The sequence below is a fragment of the Amblyomma americanum genome, chromosome 9 (assembly GCF_052857255.1).
Source record: "Amblyomma americanum isolate KBUSLIRL-KWMA chromosome 9, ASM5285725v1, whole genome shotgun sequence".
NCBI lineage: Eukaryota > Metazoa > Arthropoda > Arachnida > Ixodida > Ixodidae > Amblyomma > Amblyomma americanum.
The window spans coordinates 41,852,429-41,873,372 of record NC_135505.1 but is presented as its reverse complement, the minus strand read 5'-3'; the positions used below and the strand labels follow the sequence as shown (position 1 = coordinate 41,873,372).

The following is a 20,944-nucleotide window of genomic DNA, read 5'->3' as shown; positions in this document are numbered from 1 at the left end:
TATTGAAATTACTAGCCATGAAAGGCGCCTTCTCGCATTGATTTCATGACGAACGAGCAGCTGTTTAATGGCAGTCTTTGGCGAATATGCAAGTGAAGCTCGAAATAAGTAATCCTGACTGTTGGAAAAGTAATCGAAATGTAGTAAGAGATTGCACTGGAATATGCTGCGCACGTTGGAATAATGCTATTATGGAGGAACACAGCGCAAAAGGAACGAGACAGAAGAGAACCAACACGCAGTAGAGCACCGACTGTTCACAAGGCGCCAATTTTATGGTAGTAGTGGTTTTATTAAAAATAATAGTAAAGAGGAAGGAAAAGATTTTTGCTAGCCCCGGCATCTGCCATTGATACTGAAGCACCTGAGCTGGGGCAGCGGAAATAAAGGATAGCAGGCAGAACGGAGAAATGAAATGAAAGAGGTGAGGGGACAGGAAGAGACGATAGGGGGAGAAGTAATATGTGCACACTATTTACACAATAAGAAATGTGGCCAGGTTGTGCGCGTGATTAGTTCATTTTAGAGGAATTAAATCACACACGCGCACAGCACTGTGTTGGTTACAACTGGAGTGGGGCATCCAGTTATTAATCGCTCAAGGTAGAACTCGCGGAGCGTTCGGTCACTGCGTGTAACTAACTACCTGACGGAGAACAGACGGGACGTCAAGCCCGTGTGTTCGAGGAATGCACAGAGGGCGCCAACTTTATCGGCACATTAGATTCGAAACATAGTATAATTTCGAGTAACTAACTCTGATTTACTGTTTATACAATCTCTGTTACCACGCTGTCTTGCTAGAATACCAATTTTTTTGAATTCCAGGCGGCAGCCTCCATTTTCTCTTCGAAACAGAGTGCCGCCGCATAGCACTGAATGCAGCCGAACGGGAGGGTGGGGCCCAACATGCCCCCGCCGAGAGCTGTCTCTTCCTGAAAGCGGCGCTGGCCCATCGAGGCACCTTAATTTTGTATGGAGTGTCTCGTTGCGCATGCCATCTTCATAGAGGGGCAGTAAAGATGGTATAAAATGGTCGATTTCTATTGTGTGGTAAATACATAAAGTAAAAATATCAAGGTTAGAAGTCTGTGCTTAAAACGGAATGCAAATACTTGGAGCTTTCTGGTTTATAAGCTGTTTCTAGTACGACGAAAAATATTCAATGCTTCTTTCATGCGACGATCAGCTCCAACGCTCACGTTCTATTGCGAATTTAATGTGTGTCCACTTTCAAGGAATGCACTATTGTCATAGGCGCTCAACTGCATGTAACAGCAAGGTCAGCGGGCTCCGATTTAATATGGTTATTAAACTCGCACCATCAGCTCACATTTGTCACTCAGACATTCGTGGTTTACATAATGCATCAGACGATGTTACGAGTGCTTAAATAACGTAAATGCAATTTCCACTCGACAACCTTTTCACCCGACAGCAGGCCTGTGGCGAGGGTGAGCCCAAGCTAATATTTTAGAAAGGAACAGAACGAAACAGGGAAATGCTCAGTGGCGCATGCACAATGGTAACATTTCAGGATATGGGGAAGAGGAAACTTCTGATTTGTGTGAAGGAAAGGTGGGTCCTCGGCAACTTTCTCCTCCTCCCTGGCAATGTAATCTTTTGGTTATTTCTCCACTAAACTTGAAACGGACCTTTGGGTATAATACGCCCAGAGGAAAAATATAAAAGCTGCTTGTCATACATAAATATGATCAATAAATGAATTCTCAAAACTTGTTACATCTCCAATTTCTCATCACACACTCGCAAAAAAAAATTCTGTAGCAAGGGCTGGGCAGGAAAGGGGAAAAAGGAACGCGCCTTTGGCCACGCGTCACTGCAGCAATTAGTGAAAATAGTTTTTGGCCGCATGTAAGCTATTCCGCCTGTTTTAAACGACCGATGAGGTGCGGTGAAGCTCGCGGAAGGGCACGCATTCATCCCTTATGCGGAAAAAAGTAGCTTTTAAGGTAAATTGTCCTTTAGCGCTGAAGAAAAATGTGGCAAAGAGAAATGCTAGTCGGGGCTACACTTCGCCGCGGAGTGACACTGTTCCCACAGTTACGTCAGCGAACCTAGTCAGCGCCATAAAAGATGAGGGTGGGCATGCACCATCGCGCTCTAGTGCATTGCAACCCGCAAGGAGCGGCCACACGCGCGCGCAAAACATGTGCGGCTCTTGTTTACGCAGTGAAGTAGTTTTCGTGGAAGATGTTAGCGCAAATTAGAAAAAAAATGCCATCTGCCCCTGCGCTCCAATTTTCTTTGTCAGTGCCTCCCTACGGAACTGTGCTTGCACTCCATTCACGCGTAGAGCAGACAAACGCCATGCTACAATTCAGCAAGCCGTTTGTAGAATAGAAGTGCAGCTTGGCTCTGGGCCAATAATTAAGGGTAGCGTACACAGCACGTGCATTCTGCTCAGCCCAGGCATGGCAGAAAAGGAAGCACGCTTGTAGGCTTTGCAAGGCACATCAAATGGAGACAGAAAGCAATTCACTTTTCACTTGAATTTATTGACACCCACTTCATTGAAGTTACCATCCTTGTAGCTAGAACTCCAGGCGCAAACGACGCTTCAACACAAAACGCAAACTCGAACACAGCAAAAGTTTGCCGAAGCTGTGCATCGTAATGAATGTTGAACGCCCAGTAGAGTTCAAAAACACAAGCCAAAGCTGAAATGAAATCTACGGTATCCACTTTAAGACCTTCCACTGCCGCCACCTGCGGAAATAACTGGAACGGATCGCCAGCGGCGACAACAGATGGGAACTTGCAGTTCTCCTCCTACACAAGAAAAAAAAAGACGAAAAAAGTAATTGGGTAGATATGGTTTATACTCATGCTATGACAACCTTACCTGGCTGAAAAACCGTTTGGGATTTTCTTTCACAAAACAGGGCATCAGCTGCAGCACAGCGCTTGCGAAGCAATCTGGAAATAACAATTTAAATGTCAGTATGAATAGTGGAGCACATTTCACGTTTAACAGAAACAGTCTATTGCCCTCACACTTCTTTTCTTCTTCGCTCATTGCTCGTGAGCTGGCTTCGTCATGGGCTTAATTATTGCCGCGGCACTCTTCAGCTTTCGGGCTCTCTCCAGCAGTCTCTCTCCGTGCTTATTAATGAAAGAAAGGAGATTTTCTTCTCCGTTTTGCTTTGTGATTCTCGTGAACTCCTCGTGTACCTGCATGACAAAAGAAAGGTAGTTGCCTTCATAACTATTCACTCATTGAAAGGGAGACTGTCTAATCGATGTTTGCGCGGTCACGTACTGTTGCACGTTTACACGGGCTTTACACAGCGATATTGGCATCTAACAAGGGACACGTGAGCGAAATGCTATGGAAGGCAACAGATGAAAGATACATACAGCTTCTAGTGTTGCTAGTGCCGGGTACTCTGCTATCACCTCCAGGACTGTAGCATTGCTTTGTGCCATCCATCTTCTTCTTTCTGCAAAAGTACGCCTCATGGCGTCTTGCAAGCGGGGAATGTTTTGGTCCTCCACACATTTTTTTGTTTCTTTTTTCATGAACTCTTTTAGGGCCTGGATAGAATGCTCGTCGTCTGTATCGTTAACGGGGATTTCCTAAAGAAAACAAAACATTACTATCGTCGCATTCTTAATTGTCGCACACATGGTATCACAAATGCTGGCTTTCTAAACTTACCCCTCTTTTAGTTGCCGCCTTTGATGCCACGATGGGGCATCCTCCAGCACTTCTTCTTGCCTTTTTTCTTGCATCATTTACTTCCTCAACGTCTGTAATTTTTCGGCGTTCATTCTTGGTTCGGAATTTGAGAGCTATCTGCCAAGACCCCTGTTGATGAAAATCGACTTCATGGGCAAAACAAACCTTCTGCTGAAGAAAAACGTACGTACGTCTGGGATTAAGAAGAAAAAAAGCCGGCACTTGTACTTGGCATAAATTTGAAAAGAATAAAATAGTCTTACAAAACTTGAGCCCGTCTTATCAGAGAGCACTGGGTGCTTTATCACAAGACGTCTGGCTGCTTACGCGTATAAATTTCCAGGGTACCTGTTTCAAGACAGAAGAATGACTGTTACACATGAGCACCAACACCGAAATAAAAACTAATAAGTAGCATCTTTGGGCGCATTGCCATAAGGGCTCACAAGCTGGCTCTATCCCTATTAACTTCAGGAAAACAGATCGGAAAAGAGAGGTGACTTCTCAAAAATTTTCATCGCGAGCCTAATTAAAGTCTTTTCGATCATTCACTCCCACTAAATTATGTGTTAAACTTCTGACACCTGCTACAGAGGCAAGCAATGAAGCATGTTTGTCAGCTACCTGCTTTCAGACATAGAGTGAGACCACCTAATCACATAAAACCACTGGTCTAGCTTAGAATCAAAATCGTACAACTTACGGTCCGTAAGAAAGCAGGTCTGCGTGAAGCCACCGAATTATGGCGCGGCGCAGATCACTCGAAACTTCTGCGCTCTCCGAAATTTGTGCAGGCTGCCTAGATATATGGTAAGGCATTTCCGGCAAACGGTAGTTGTGTTTCTCCTTCTGCAGAAGTCGCGCGGATTCTCTGTAATGAAAGAAAACAAACATGCGAAACAGTATTCATGGGGGTGTTCTCGAATTGTGCGTTTGCTCTCGCGATCCATTTAGGTGAACGTGACCACTTGCAACGGCGAGGGATGCGAGTTCACATCTTAAGCTTGTAATTTAGTCGTGTTATGATCGAAACTTTTACGCCTCAATAAACAAGCTTTGATGTTAACGGTAGAAACAAAAAAAACTTCCATTTTTCCTACCTGATACCTGTCGCCGGTGGAGGTGTTTCCATGTTGAGGGCATCTCCAAGGTCGTTTTCAACTATCACGTTGAGCTTACTGTGCTCTTGCACAACGCTTTCGGAGTCCATGTCAACGAACTCTTCAAAGTCCTTGTCGTACAGCTGCGGTAGATGCGTTTTACATTGTTTTTTTTTACGGTTCGTGATGTCCCCGCCACACACAGAACAACAGGAAAGGTTAAAAGGAAAGCCGAGTTGCTCAGCGTATGTTTAAGTTCAAGTCGTCATGGAGTCACTGATAAAAATCTATCTACATTACGAGAGATGTTTGAGATGTTTGCATGCTTACGAATCTTAATAGCTCTGAGGGGCGAACATATAGCTGAGCACGGAGGCAGAACAAGAGTAAAAACAAAGGTGACTGTGCTGGAAATAGGCTGTGTCGTGAAGAATGCTCTCATTTCAATTTGAACTAGAGGCCGTATACACGGCAATAATCATTTTGCAAAAACATAATTTTGCATCTTTACCACTGATGAGCAAACAAACGTTTTTGATATACATTTCGTCCTCGCTATCACGATTTCCTGAATTCGGAAAAGCCGGTTTGTAAAATATGCCTACATACGTAGAATACATGCTACATCTAAAGTTGACGAACAAGCTTTTAACTATTATCTTTTCACTTATCATGCGAGGCTAAACAGCTAAACATTTATTTTGCGTTTGCAAGCAAAAGAAGACGAGAATAACATTTTATCTTACCTGTATTCTCGCTGAAACTGGAATGAACTGCTGAAGGTCAGATTCCATTAGCGCTTGAAGTACGTCGCTTTCTTGGAACGCACCTCCAACGTTTATGACTTTTCTGCGGTTATTTAAAATCGCAAGACATCTGACTGTGGACATTTTGCTGTTGAACGAGGCGAGGCGCACAACGAATGCTGCCACGCGTTCACACCGGCCTTTTTATACCATATTTCTCCTGCACCTTCTTCCTCAGCCTCTCAAGTACCCCCTCTCTTGACATGGTAAAGAAAAAGGGCGAGGGCACGAAGCAGCTATGTGACGAACGCTCCTTCGTCCTCTTCCATTTTGATGCAGGCCTGTGTTGGTCTTCTGATACCCTCCAGCAGGAAGGAAAAAAAAAAAAAGACTGAACCCTTTGTTCTGTTTTCTGCGAAAGAGGTAAAAGGGGTGGTAGGTTGAGGTTCAAGGAACAGCAATATCTGAACATGCACCAACAGAAAAGAAATATTTCCCCTTTTTGGTGTGGATAGCCGCAGGAAGGTTTCTTGGAGGTGAAGGAAAGAAAAGGCTGACGTCCTTTCTGCGAACGAATGCGAATTTGGTGCGTGCACAAACTTGCGACATTATGATGTGGCTCTACCTGAGGGGGCTATTTTTAAAGGAAGCGGACAGTAACAGGTAGGCGTCTAAGCTTTAAGCCAAAGAAGCAAGAAAACACAAGCTTTGAAGAAAAAAACAGAAAACATTTGACGGAAGTCTGTCTGGTTGGTAAATTTAATTTAGTAGAAAGATCGTGGGGAACTATGTAGACCCTAGGGGGCTGCGGTGCTCTCCAGCCAAATCTGAATTTCTCATATTCCGCAACATCAGATCCCTTGCGCAAACCCCACCGGCCATCGAACTCAGTATTCGCGGAGTTCCCATTCATCGAGTGCCCAAAATTAAAATCTTGGGCCTAATTCTACAAGAACACGGCTTCAATGGTGACGTAATTCGGAAGCTTCAGGGAACCTCGCAGCAAATTATGCGACTCATTCGCCGCATTAGTAACCGCCACTCGGGCTTGAAGGAAAGCAATACTCTCCGTTTAGTACAAGCCTTTGTGATAAGCCGCATAGCTTACGTATGCCCTTACCTACATCTCAAGTCAGCTGAAAAAGAAAAAGTGGAGGCCATAATCAGAAAATGCGTCCAACAGGCAGTTGGGCTACCCATGCACACAGCGACTGAGAAAGTGTTAGGTCTCGGTCTTCATAACACCCTAAGCGAGATTATTGAAGCGGTAACCGTCTCGCAGTACGAACGACTATCGGCCACACCAACTGGCAGACACATTCTGTCCACACTAGGCATAACATACGAACGACAAGGCGGACCCACAACTGACCTTCCCAAACATATACGCCAGCTTCTGGTCATTCCTCCACTACCTCGGAACATACACCCAGATTTCCACGCTGAACGTCGTACAGAGAGAGCCAAATCATTAGGCAAACGCTTTATTAATGATACCTCTGTGGTATATGTAGATGCGGCAGATTCTTCGGCTGACAAGATGGTAGCTGTGGTCACCACGGAACGTGGTACACCCATAACTGGGGGCACTATACGCACTCAGCACACACATGTTGGAGAAGAAACAGCCATCGCTCTAGCCATTGTGGGATCCTCGGCAGAAACCATTGTCAGCGACTCAAAATTGGCTATACGTAACTACACGTTTGGAAGAATCTCCCCACAAGCAGCACGGATTCTGCTAAAGTATCAGCCCACGCGGCGCATTCGCCTAATCTGGACGCCTGCTCATGCTTCCCTTGCTGGTAATGAGGCGGCTCATAACCTAGCTTGAGAACTGTCCCGCCGAGCTGGGTCGTGCAGCCCACTCGCCCTATACTCTGGCAAGGACAGGTTGTTTTCTTACAGAGAAATCCTGCAGCACTACAGGCTTGCAAGACTCAGATTCCCCCCAGCAGATAAAACGCTCTCCAAGCAACAGGCCAAAGCCTGGCGTAAACTTCAAACTAACACTTATCCAAATCCCCAATTGTGTAGCTTCTATTCGGAAGGACTCTACTCAAACAAATGCAAAAATTGTGATGCGAATGCCGATCTAAATCATATGATCTGGAACTGCCCGCAGTCCCTACCCGCGAGTCACTTCATTACCGACTCGGCTCATTGGGAGGCTCTATTGCTCAGCCCCGACCCGGGGATACAGATCAAGCTCCTCCAGCTGGCTGAAGACGCCGCCTCTGCCCAAGGGATAGCGGCCGCCGTTTAAGCGGGGGGCGACTTCGTGTCGCTCCTCGATATCCGCTGGAAATAAAGTTTCACAACCAACCAATTAGTAGAAAGATGACTGACGCCAACCAGGGTAATTTTTGAAAAGCACGACATTTCGGGACCGGCTCGGTCCCTTCATGGTATGACTGTGGGCGAGGCGCACCTTGGCTATTTAAGCCCTCGTGTTGAAGACTTCCGGGTAAGTGGCCGCAAACCATGGATTTAAGAAGAGGGAAGTGTCCCCAGGTAGCGATTAACATTCTTCCGTGTCTGTTGGATGTGCAACGACTCGAGTAGACGCCTCCTGCGCGGGTTAGCTTCGGTTTCCAGAGGAAACGAACTTCGTGGAAAGAATGACTGAACACAAAGAGGACGTCCGACAAATGCACCGTCAGCGTAGAGCTGTGGCAGACCTCTGCGAGGCATGCGACCACCGAATTGACTTTGACGGCACTGTTGTACTGGAAACCGAAGCTGTGCTACAAGGGTACGTTGAAATGACATTCGAGTCGAACGCCATTCGAAACTTCGAATGGCATTCGGCTGAACGGACCCGCACGGTGCTACACGACTATTCTAAAAGCATTCGAAAGCTTCAGTATTATACCGCCAAGCTACAGGGGCGCTGCTGCCGTCAAGTTTTGTTTTAAACAAATATAGCAGCAACAATTAATTTGTATAGTTACAGTCCGCTATAAAATTGCTACTTTTAAAAGTAATATGTCATTTCTAATAAATTTTACTATTTATTCATTACTAAACGCCTCTGTTCTAACAGAGGCCCAAGCCCATAGCCATGCCATTTTTTGTGTGCGGTCTGTTGGCTACGTTGGGCTCTATCTCCTGCGTTTGTCGAAAAAAACGAAAAAGTGCAATAAACTTCACTGAATAAAAAAAAAAGCTCACTTAAAATGTACACACAGACGCACACGCCCGCAAAATAAAAAGACTAATTCATACCGGTACCTCGGCATCGAGATAACAACCAACCTAACCTGGGCTAAACGCATCACGAAACTATGTGCTACTGCCTCCAGATCACTCGGATTCATCAGGCGATCACTTTCCATGTCCACCGCAGCCACCAGACAACTAGCATATGAAACGTACATTCGAACTAAACTAGAATACGCCTCAACAATATGGAATCCTCAGCAAGCCTACTTGATAGATTCACTCGAAGCCATCCAGAATCGGGCAGCACGCTTCATCACCTCAAAGTATAAATCTCAGCTCAGCATCACAGCGTTTAAATCATCTCTCGGCATCAAGTCATTAGTCTTTCGCAGGAAAACTACAATTCTTTGTCTTTTTCACAAACTGTACTTTAACTTTCCAGCACTTCGAGAAAACCTTCTACGAGCTCCGGTACGATCATCTCGTCGTTTATTTAACTCCTTAAGCATACAGCGTTTGCACGGCTCCACCAATTATTTCAATAAATCTTTCCTTCCCAGTGCTATAGAAAACTGGAATAACCTCCCCGAACACATTGTCATTGAGACTAATCCTTCCAGATTCAGACAGCTCCTAATCGACCATCTCAACGACAAATAATTTTTTCCTGCACACTATGCCAGCTTCCAAGCCCTGCTAACTGACCATCCTGTGCTACTTCCAAAGTTGCAATTTGTTTTTGTTTATATTTCTGCTACACTCTGTCATGACGTGATTATTGGAATTTGTTACTTCTGTCTTTTTTCGTCTTGTTCTACTTTTTTTTCTATTCTATATTTTCTATATTTTTCTGTATTTTTATATTCCTTCTATATTTATATTCATTCTATTTATATTCATGTATGACGGCTGAACACCCCTGTACCACCCCCCCCCCCCTTATGTAATGTCCCTGACGGGACCCTTAAGGGTTAATAAATGATGATGATGATGATGATGATGACAAAACACAGCAAAAGCAACAGCACAAAGTGAAAAAACTGGCACCGGGCCAAAATGGCTGCCTTTCTTTCCTACGATGGGTTCCAGAGTATGCGGAAAATATTTGCTTGCTAACAAAACGTCTGGAAAAGATCCGTGTAGTGTATATAAATAGTATTTAGAATTTCATTGTTTAACGAACGTATTTGCTCTTCAAAACTTATGCTGCCACCTATGGCGCGAAGACGCTGCGGTGGAGAGTAGTCGCGCTTGCGCCTCGAAGGCATTCCAAAATTTCGAATGTCTCCGCGGAGCTCCGTCGACTCGAATTTCATGTGAACCGAATGCCGTTAAAAGACGTCGTGTAGCAGCGCAGCTATGGCAGTCGAGTCGAATGACATTCGTTGGAAGGCATTCGAGGCATTCGAAACGCCCGTGTAGCACAGTTATAACCCGCGCAGAAGGCTTCTACTCGAGGCGTGGCACATTCAATAGACACGAAAGAATGTTAATCGCTCCCTGGGGACACGCACCGCCAGCGCGACTGAAGCGGGGTCCTGTTTACAGCAATGGAAGGATCGCGAGGCTCTCGATGACTCTTTTCGTCACAGTTTGAAGCTCTTTCAGGTTCCACGAACTTCGCGGTTTAAGTTGTCCTTTCAATGCTCCCAAACCCTTCTCTCCCCGGCTTGAAATCCTCTCCGTCTGCTCGAGAGCCGAAGCAAGCCAGCACCAAGAACATGGAGATGCATACCCCTTTTCGACGCCTGTTCTGGCGTATGCCTTTACACTCTATTTTCAAATCTGGCGGCGAGCGTCGTGCTTCAGATTCTCTCCTCCGTTTCTCCCCTCACCTGTTGGACGAAGAATACAGTGGAGGGCGACTGGGTGACTCATCTGCCCTCGCGCTAACTCTTTCAGTCAGCAGAGCAGGAAGTGAAAACGCGGTAATTGAACAATGGTTTTTGGCTGGAAAATATCTTCCTGTAAGTCAGCATTCCTGCAGTTTTGCGAGTTGTCCATTGTACTCCTGGACAGCTTTTTGTGGCTCTGCAGCCAAGGCTAAGCAGGAAAAAGAACAAAACGGGCCAAATTTCTGTTCCCAGAACTGGTCGCAATGTTCGTTGGCGCCCTCACCCCTATCTCTTTCCTACTATCCCCTCACCTCTTTCGTTTCACTTCTTCAAACTACCTGCTATCCTTTATTTCCGCTACCCCAGCTCAGGTGCCACCGATTAGTGATGGCAGATGCCGGGGTGAGCAAACATCTTTTACATTCCTTTTGTTATTTTAAATAAATAATCACTTACATACAACTGGTCGCCACGATGAAGGACTTCTCACAATCTTTACACATTTTCCAGAGAAAACACATTTGGAACAGCAGTTTTCAGTGACACCGAAAATCTCCCAGAAAAGACGAGCGATAAAGATGGGGCAAATAAAGAACGAACGAATATTCAAAGCACTCTATCGCTAAAGAATAGCACAGGAGGGAAAGAGACGCGGACGCGCAGCTCGGGAGCCATGCTAACCCCTCTTGTTCATCAGAGCCTTTTAGTTTCACCCCCCATACCCGCTACGTGCTCTCCACTCTCCGTGCGATTACCTTGCTGTCCGTGCACTGTGCTGACTCCCTGCTCATGAGAACGTATTTCTCCTTCGCTGAGACGATCATTTTGGTCAATACAGGCATGTACAAGTCGAGCACTGTGGAATGCTAAAGTAGTCATGGTTTTCAGCTGTGAGAGATGTCCCTACTATGCGTCAAGCTACGCGAGCGTAGTGAACCACATAGGGAAGGTTCACTCTCAAGAGCCGAACTTTAAAGTAGTGTGCGGGATAGAAGGCTGTCCTAACGTCTACGGCTCCTACAAGTCATACCGCCAGCACCTCAACAGAAAGCACTCTGAATTTATCAAGACCGCCGAAGTTTACAAGCCATGCAGCGGCAGTGACAACGTAGCATCGGATACCGGCGTGGACGAAGGCCCATCACCTAACTCCATCGAGACCACGTCCGACGAGACTCGGCGAGCAAATGGAAATCCACCTACTGACGACAGCCCTGAATATGAGCTCGACGAAGTTAAGCGCCATTTGATGCTCTTTTTTTTGAAGACGACAGAGACGCGCTGTTTGCCACGGAGTGTTGCGCATGACATATTTGATGATATTAAGGTGTTTGTGCAACTTCTGTTATCTGCAGTTCTGCGGCGCACTTTGAAGGCCGGGCAGAACGGCCGCACTAGTCTGTGTGATGAAGTGGAAACTTTGGGAGTTGACATTGTCAATTTTCTGTGGGCTGACCTTCAAAGTGATCATGCCGTTCTGGCATACGCGCAGAAAAGGCTTCAATATGTTCAGCTAGAGGAAGTTAAACTTTCAGGAGAAACTGACCCGAGAGTCTGTGGTGTGTGCTTTTATGTACCCTTGGAACGTTCCCTTAAAGCTCTGCTGACGTCTCATGAAGTAGTTGAAGCAGTTTTGCATCAGGCAAGAATTGATTCCAGCCAAAAGCTTCGGGATTTTTCTGACGGCGCTTTTGTTAAAGAGCACGCTTTACTCATAGAAGGCTCAGCGAAATCAGTACTTCTGTTATTGTATACTGACGAATTCGAAATCTGCAATCCTCTCGGCTCGGCTGCCGGATCGCACAAAATATTGGCAGTGTATTTTTCGATCCTGAATCTCCACCCAAAATACAGGAGCAAATTGAGCTCTATTCACCTGCTGCTCCTTGCCAAATACACCGATGTGCGAAGATTTGGCATATGTCAAGTAATTGCTCCGCTAGTGAATGACATAAAGCGTCTTTACGAGGAGGGCTTAACATTTCTTTTCAACAGTTCCGAGATTGCACTCCGTGTTTTTGTAGTTGGTTTTACCGGAGACAACCTGTCACTGCATAAGATAGGCGGGTTCCGCGCATCTTTTGCAAACGGCAGGGTCTGCCGATTTTGCCGTGCTCACAAAAAGAAGTTTAACACACTACTGTCGGCATCAGATGTGACTGTGCGAACAGCAGCTGCACACAGCAGCCACCTCACGGCTGTAACGCTTGACAGAGACAATGCGCAACTGTATGGCGTTAATGCGGAGTCTTCCCTCCTGAAAATCCCTGACTTCGACGTCACACAACAGTTGCTTCCCGACTGTATGCACGATATTCTGGAGGGAGGAATAGGATTCGTGGTTAAACGTGTGCTCCAGGGCTTATTGTCTTCTGGTGTGCTAAAGACCGAGCAGTTGAAGAACATTTGTAACTATAGTTTCCAACAAAATGATAAGAGAAATCGCCCAGTAGCAATCAGCATTTCTCGGAAGGGCATCGTGCTCAAAGGCACAGCAAGCCAGAAGCAGTGCTTATTCCGTTTACTGCCGCAGTTTTTCGCCGACATAGTGCCAGAAGGTGACCCTGACTGGGAGATATATCTTCAGTTCCGGGAGATAGTTAATATAGTCTTAGCAGAAGAAATTCCTGAAGATTGCTGCAGTTATTTGGAGGTCCAAATTTCTTATTTTTTAAAGAATTTTGGATCCAGATATCCAAATGTGCATATCATTCCCAAGATTCACTACTTAATCCATTACCCAAGATTCATTTCATTGTTCGGTCCTCCACGCCGGTACTGGAGCATGCGGTTTGAAGCAAAGCATGCTTACTTCAAGAATATCGGCACGCGCAGCAGGAACTTCAGGAACATCTGTCGTACTTTGTGCGAAAGGCATCAGCTGCGAGCATGCTACGACCAGTCAGCTATGGTCGTCAGTGACAGTTTGAGCACTTCTCATGCGTCCTTGGTCAAGCCAGCAGATGTACCAGAGTTCGTGCGCATTGAACTTGGCATCACAGATCAGGAAGTGAAAATGTTCTCTGTGGCAAATGCCAGCGTCGACGCTTGCTCGTACAGGTGTTCAGATGTTCTACACATAGGCTGGGAAAATGAAGCTCCTGTCTTTGCTGAAGTGAAAAAGTTGCTGATTTTTCGAAATTGCCTTTTTCTTTGCTTGGAGAAATTTCATACAAAAGGATTTTCACGTCATCGTCAAAGCTATGGTGTGTCGCCGTCTGGAACAGACTTGCTTTTGCGTCCAGGACAAGAACTAGACAATCATGCGTTGGACATGTACGAGTACAGTCAGGGGTTTGAAGTTATCCCGCATTACGAACTTTTTGACTGATGTGGTAATGCTAGCGCAAGTCAGTGTGGATACTAGATCATGTGCAAACAATGCATGAAATAGACGTTGTGAAACTGTTTTATGTTTTATATCTATGTTCTTGCTAATTACATGTTGCTCCGCGAGGATGACGTCAAATGCAGTTGCCGCTAGGATGTATTGACATAAATGTATATATAATTTGATTGAGCAAATTTCAATGCGTCCATATAAGCGCACATATCTCTGTGTGTCTCACAGCCTGTGGTCCATTAGACCATCTCTTCATGCATCATTTTTCGAATATATGTATGTGTGCTTAAGTCTTCGTGTCTGAGAGTAAACAAGTACCTGCATTTTTAATACATTTGGCTTGATTCGCTGTCCTGAGATTTGCTTTCTTTTGATATCTGTCACATTCTCTTGGACGTTAATTAATCGCGCTTAGAAGACTACGTAAAGTATGGAAGAACTGATGATACGTACCAAAGTTGTACGTAACGCGTTACATGTAATTGATTACTTGTAAGCAGTTGCATTTTCGTGTTACTTTGGAATGTGCTTTCTTCGTACCGAAGTGGTGTCCTTGTGGTAGAGCATCAGCCTAACATTCGGGGGGTACTGGGTTCGATCCGCAGTGCCACCGGGTACCCGCCTGTTTTTTGATGGCTACAAGATTTTCCCCGGCCTTGTGCTCGGCTCTTATAGGGTGAGATGCTTGGGAAAAGGTTCTTGGGCCAAACCGCTGTCTTGACGGATCAGAAATAAGGCGGATCAGAGCTAAGTTCCGCCGTCCAGCAACCCTAAATCCGGCTCGTGCGGTAGAAGCCCAGCTTGTGTGCATCGATTGCTTCTTTCAAACGATGTTTCAGGTAATTCAGTTACTTTTTCTGCAGTTCATCACACGTAATCAGCTATTTTTTTTTTCAAAAATTAGTGGTAACCAACGGTGCAGCTTTCGTGACGGCACTGGTGCTAGGGGACTTGTTTTCTTTGTGATCGAGTGACAACGAACCGGCTGCAGAGAAGCATTGCGCACGATCATGTCCGGACCACATCCGGGTTACCACCGCCGTCGACGGGAGTTCTCCACCCGAGAATATCATGTGACCGCCCTGTACACCCCCCCCCCCCCCTTACACCCAACACCGGCGCAAGGTGTTCATATGTTAACTTATAGTACGGCTTTTCCGTGTAGCGCATGAATTGAGGGCGTGTTCAGTGCAGCAGCTGACCGCTTCACAAGGAAACATAGGAAGGTTACCGACCGCAGCTTCGACAAACAACTCCTCTCGGAAATTAACAGCGTAGGACAAATTATCAAGCAGGCCGCTGTAGTTCACTCCAGTCTCAGTAAATTTGTGTTAAGTGCAAACTACAAGGGCCCTTCCTGGAAGTACGCGCCCAGCGTCGGCGCTCTTGGGGTACGCCGAACGGGCGTCGAAAAGAGGCATGCATCTCCATTTTCGTGGCGCAGGCTCTCTTCCCCTCTCGAGCCGACGGAGAAAATTTCAAGCCGTGAAGAGAATGGGTTGGGGGGCGATGAAAGGACAGCTTAAACCGCGAAGAAAAGTGTGTGTGTGTGGGGGGGGGCTGGGCCTGAAAAGCTTAAAGCCATGAAGAAAAGAGCCACCGAGAGCCCCGCGACTCTCCTATTGTTGTAAACCAGACCCCGCTTTCGACGCGTACGCGAGCGCCCGTGCGCTGGCGCCGATATCTAGCATGGTCAGATGAGGTTTGCTGGCGTCTCCTGCAGTGCACATGCGCAGACCGATTCTGGCGTACGCCAAGAGCGCCAATGCTGAGCGCGTACGCCCAGGAAGGGCCCTTTGAGTTGGCCCTTTATGGTAATATAAATGTCGGGAAGAAAGTGACGCAACAGTAGTCGATTACCTTTCTGTAATTGCCAAGTTACTTTCCTGGGACTGTACTTCACCACGATAATCAGTTTCATTTCAGATGGAGTCATTTTAAATGTAATCGGTTGCTTATTTTCTATAACGTGTGCAAATCTAATATTTAATGGAGCTATGTCACCTTTTAGTTTTCTTTCTAGCAGTAGTAAAAGCAATTGAGGTACACGTAAGAAGCGGCAGAAACACAATCCGAGAACAGGCCTTGTCCCTACAGGTGCGTGACTAGCTCATTTTCTAATTTATGTGCAATATCTCCGAAAACTTATGTTAAAGCACTCTTGAACCACCTTCATGGTGGTGCAAGCGTGCAAGGTGGTGCCATGTTAGGGACGACAAGCGCAGAGCATGTGTACATTTCTAATATTGCCTACTTCTCACTATTTTTAGCACTCAGCAAGTAAAGAAAACAGGCGATTTTTAATGCCGATAGTTAACCACGCAATGCGGTTTGTACCTATGCTCATTACGAAAAAGGTGGGGAAAAAAGGAAAAGATATTTTTACAAATTCATCTGTCTTTCCTCATTTTGTCTGTTTTAAGGGTACGTAAAACGTTAGAGGTGAGTAAATACCAAGAAAGCATACACGGGCAATGTTACTAGAACCAGCAACATCGGTTCGGAGAAGGAAGCGGAGAGAATAAAGAATCGGCTTGCACAAGGTCCGAAGGGTGAGAGGTGGTGAAGAGAGGGTGCAGGGGACACGTGGGTTCGCTCATTCGTCCTTCCGCCAGACAACCGCGTCGTCTGCTAGCGCGACCGCCATTTTCTTGCATACGCTGGTCGCAAGATGCGCGTTTGCTGCGTGACGCGCCTGGAATGAGGTGCACCCCCCCCCCCCCCCCCCCCTCCGGCAGTGAGAGCTTGAATTGGACTTTACCGTTGATAATCATTCTTTTTCTAGTTTAGATGAAAAGTAAGAGTAAAGAGTCGATGATGCAGTAGATATTTCGAGACGATTAGCGAGAGTATAGCGGATATCTTTCTTTGTTTTGCAATAGGCCATCACGGCGGGCAACTGCTCGCCGTCGTTGTCATGCCGGCGCTATGAACTTGCTATCATTGCGCTTACGTGTGATATAGCGGAAAGAAAGTGAAGTACGCCAAATGAACAGCTGCATATTCAAGATCGAACGCATGGCATGCTTACGTCCACTTACACTATTATGCAATGGCGGAAAACTGTGTCATGCATACACTATGCAATCAAAACACAGACTTAGGCGCATGCAAGAACAATGATTTAATACCCTAATGCACAAATACAATATCTTCAAAACGATTACGAACGACGATTCACTGCAAGCATAATGCAGCTTATGATTCTGACGCTTAAATTTGTCTCATGCTTTTGTGCATGTAGACGAAAAGTTCGCACTGATTACAGCGTCTGATTACACAGATTACAGGAGACTAACACCAGCACAAGTTCTGCTTCCATGACCACCAGCATGTGTGGCTGGGGACTGACGCAGATGGATGCGCAGCCGCAGTTTTGTATAGGTGGCTATCAGCATTTTGCCTATTGCTTCTTTGTGATCTGCGCATGGCCGGTCTACCTTCGAAAAGTATTCTGTAAGCAATTTCATCGGGGACTTCATCGTGTGTATATTGATTGTACACCACGCGGCAGCGCCTGTAACGTATTCCTCCTAGTTCTTGAGAGTGCGGATCACTTCACTGCTCGGATAAATCAAGTTCCGTCCATCACTCACACACTCCTTGAGAATTGTCAAAAGAGGCATATTCATTGCTTGCTGTTCCCATGAGAGCATCCTTGAAGAATGCCGCCTTCCGTGTCTAGCGTGGGAGTCGGCGGGACGGCGGGAGCGGAATGCAAGAAAATGGCGGCGGCACCTCCCGAGAACCGGTTTTGGCAGCTACGACCCCTTCCAAGAGTGGCACCACCCTCAGTGGGGAGAGGGCGCGCATCGAGGCACCTGGCAGAAGCCAAGCACATTCCCCCCATGTAGCCACAAGAGAGCACTGACTGGTACTGGCAGCTATGCTTTGCACTTCGCGTCTCTGGACGATGCGTCATACTATCTGCTGTCAGATTCTGTATCTGTGGTGCGCAGTCGCCGAGCGAATAACGCGTTTTGATAGCCTGCCACAGGCTAACATAGGTCGCAATGACGCCATCAATCTTGGTAAGTACTTTCAAACGTTTATCTGCTCGTATTTGGTAGTAGGGCGGGGGTGAAAAATTACTTATGCTCACGTACACCCGTCGTCAAACTTTTATAGCACTTTTAGTAAAATGATTCAATTTTGTCATCGTCTTCCCATGCATTAGAATAGATCATCATCATCATCAGCCTGACTACGTCCACTGCAGGGCAAAGGCATCTCCCCTGTCTCTCCAATTAACCCTTTCCTTTGCCAGCTGTGCCCACCGTACGCAGACTAATTTTCACGGTGAAAATTGCGCAGTGCACCCTTATATCTCCAGCAGTAAGTTTTGAACGCAAAACGATTAGATGTTTAATTTCGACAGAGTCGCCTTTCATAAACTCTTTACGGCGGGTGTACGTTGCAAAATGCATGCAACCTCCAGCATGAGCGCAGCTAATATTGACTGTGCTTCAAATGGTGAGTCCTACTTTCTTTTCGGAACCCTGATGATTGTTCGGAATAGTTTAAATGTAAATTAATTGAACTGTAGTGCAGGCCTCTTTTTGTGAGGCCTAAATCCATTTAGTGCCTTTGTTCCAGATGAAGCTGAGATACGCGCGCAGGATTATTTTCACTTTTAATGCAAAAATACGGCGTATTTTTCCCCCCGTACTCTAGCATTCCCTCCAAGCCCTAAGGGCGTGCTTCAGCTTCACCCGCAAACAATTTTCTATCGCCGTTCCACGTCACTAAGTCCTCATGACAGTTGGCAACTTGCAAAATTTGCCCCTGGCTTAGAAGATATTTTCCAACAAAGAAGACATTTTTCGCAGTCTGCGTTTTCACTTACTTCCCCCTGCCCACAAAATGCAAAATGCGTCAGTCGGTCACCAGATGCAATAAGGGACTTCTCCCACCTTCATTTTCTAAAAAGAATGCGGGACTGCTGTCTGTATACGAGAGCTTTCAGTCGGAAAATATCCTGCTGCAGAAGCTAACATATACTTTTGCAAGTTGTTGCAGAAAGAAACTCACGAATCAGTGCGCATGCGATTTTGTTGCACGCAGGCGGTGAGATGTGGAGTTGAACCTTTTATATGGACAACTTGCAAAATTGCAAGAAAGCTGACTTACGGGAAGTTGTTTTCTAACCAAAAACCCTTGTTCACAGACCACGTTTTCAAAGTTGAGAGAAAACTGACGCCAACCAATATTTTTATTTTTGCCCAACGTTTCTGGACCTACTCGGTCCCTTCTTCAGGGGTGACTATATAAAAAAAACTCTGTGCCAGCCGCAGCAGCGGGTTGCTGCCTTCGCTCTGCCTTTGTTAGCACGTGGCGCAGTCCAATAACGTACGCGGAGGGGAGCGTTCCTGGAGTCCTATTCATTGTCTCCTTTGTGAGCCGGATGTGCCATGACTCAACATGTCGCCTCTTGAACATGTTTGGTTCCATGGTGCAAGACGCTCACCTTCTCGAAGGCTATCCGGTGGTCGGCGCGCTCGGAGTGGTCGGCGAGGGGGTTGGATTCTGAATTCATTAGTCGGATGGTTGGCGTCAGTTTTCTCTTAACTATCTCAAGAACCCGACCAGGCGGACCATAGATGGTTTAGTTCAAACCGCGTTTTCACTTCCTGCTCTGCTGAATGAAAGAGTTAGCGCGAGGGGAGATGAGTCAGTCGCCCTCCATTGTATTCTTTTTCCAAAATGTGAGGGGGACTGCCCCCTAGTGTGGGAGAACCTGAAGTCGATGCTCGTCACCATCTTTGTAGATATAAACGGAAGTCGTCGAAAGGTTATAGACATTTTTAGCATAATTGAGACGTATACCGGTTTACCCGACCCCTCATGCGCACGCGCAGTGGCATTGTTGGAATTAGGGGGAACCACTGCGCGTGCGCCGGAGGGGTCGGGTAAACCGGTGTGTTCCCGGTATGCTAAAGGCGTCTAATAATACATTCCTTGACGAGTACCTGTCTAGCCCGCTCCTCAAAATCGCAGCCCTGCTCTATTGTGTCCGTCCAACAACTTCCCTCTCAAACAGATAAAGGGACATCTCCCCTCCCTATTCGAAGAAGAATGTCAGATTTCCGTTTGTGATTGAGGGTTTTCGGTTGGAAAATTGTAGCGGGTGCTTGATATTACGCAAGTTGTATTTTGCTTGTGCCAAAAGCATTACTGCTCATCAGCTGAACAATGTTTATTTCAGCTTGTTTTTGTTAGTAAAAATGTTCCAGGGTCATAGTATGCCCTTTTGAATCAAAGCCAGAAAAACACTGTAGATAAAGAACTAGGCCATTTCGAAGTGGGAGCTGCGCCCAACTTCCACTGCATTTCAGATATGTTTGGTTCTATGGAAGTTTGCCATCCCAAAGCGACTCAGGCTATGACGGATGCCGTAGTGAAGAGCTCCGGATAATTTCGACCACCTGCGGGTCTTCCACGTGCACCGACATCGCACAGTACATGGGTCTGTAGCATTTCACCTCAATGGAAAATTCGGCCGCTGCGGCCGGGATAAAACCCGCGTTTTTCTGGTCAGCAGCCGAGCACCATAACCACTGAGCCACTGCGATGATTTGGTGTCCAAAGGGGGTTCATTTTTTTTGTTTATTACGCCTTACAGTATGCTCGATTCGAAAACGCCACACATACACCTTCACGCTTTTGGCCAAAACTGCCGAAGCTTAAATTTTGATTTCATAAATGAAACAGATCATTTGCAGAAATCTGTAAATCAGCTTCTCCGCAAGGCTTGTTTTCCAACCAAACGGTCTCGTTTCCAGACGACGCTCTCGCATTGTTTGAGGAAAAGAAAATAGTCAAGTTCCCCCTTCTGAGTAAACTCAGGAATGTCTCCAGTTTACTTCAAGGTCAACCTTCTGTAGCACTGCAGTAGAGGCTAGGCAGGAACTAGAAGAAACTGGGCCTTTGTTCCTGTGCCAGCAGTATTGAGCTACCTCATACTACACTTTCTTAAAACTTCCTGCTGAACAACACCCTCGCGCTAACTTCCCTTTACCCCAATACACCCGTGGCCAGAACAAGGAACAACC

General features: G+C 46.2%; 1 long non-coding RNA gene across 1 annotated transcript; it reads right to left on the bottom strand.

Moving 5' to 3' along the window:
- Positions 1-3,106: 3,106 nt before the first annotated feature.
- Positions 3,107-4,046, bottom strand: LOC144105495 (uncharacterized). Its single transcript, XR_013308811.1, has 4 exons — positions 3,967-4,046; positions 3,683-3,832; positions 3,382-3,600; positions 3,107-3,195 (listed from the first exon to the last, which is right to left on the bottom strand). It is a non-coding gene; the product is annotated as an uncharacterized LOC144105495 (long non-coding RNA).
- Between the last annotated feature and the right edge of the window lie 16,898 nt (positions 4,047-20,944).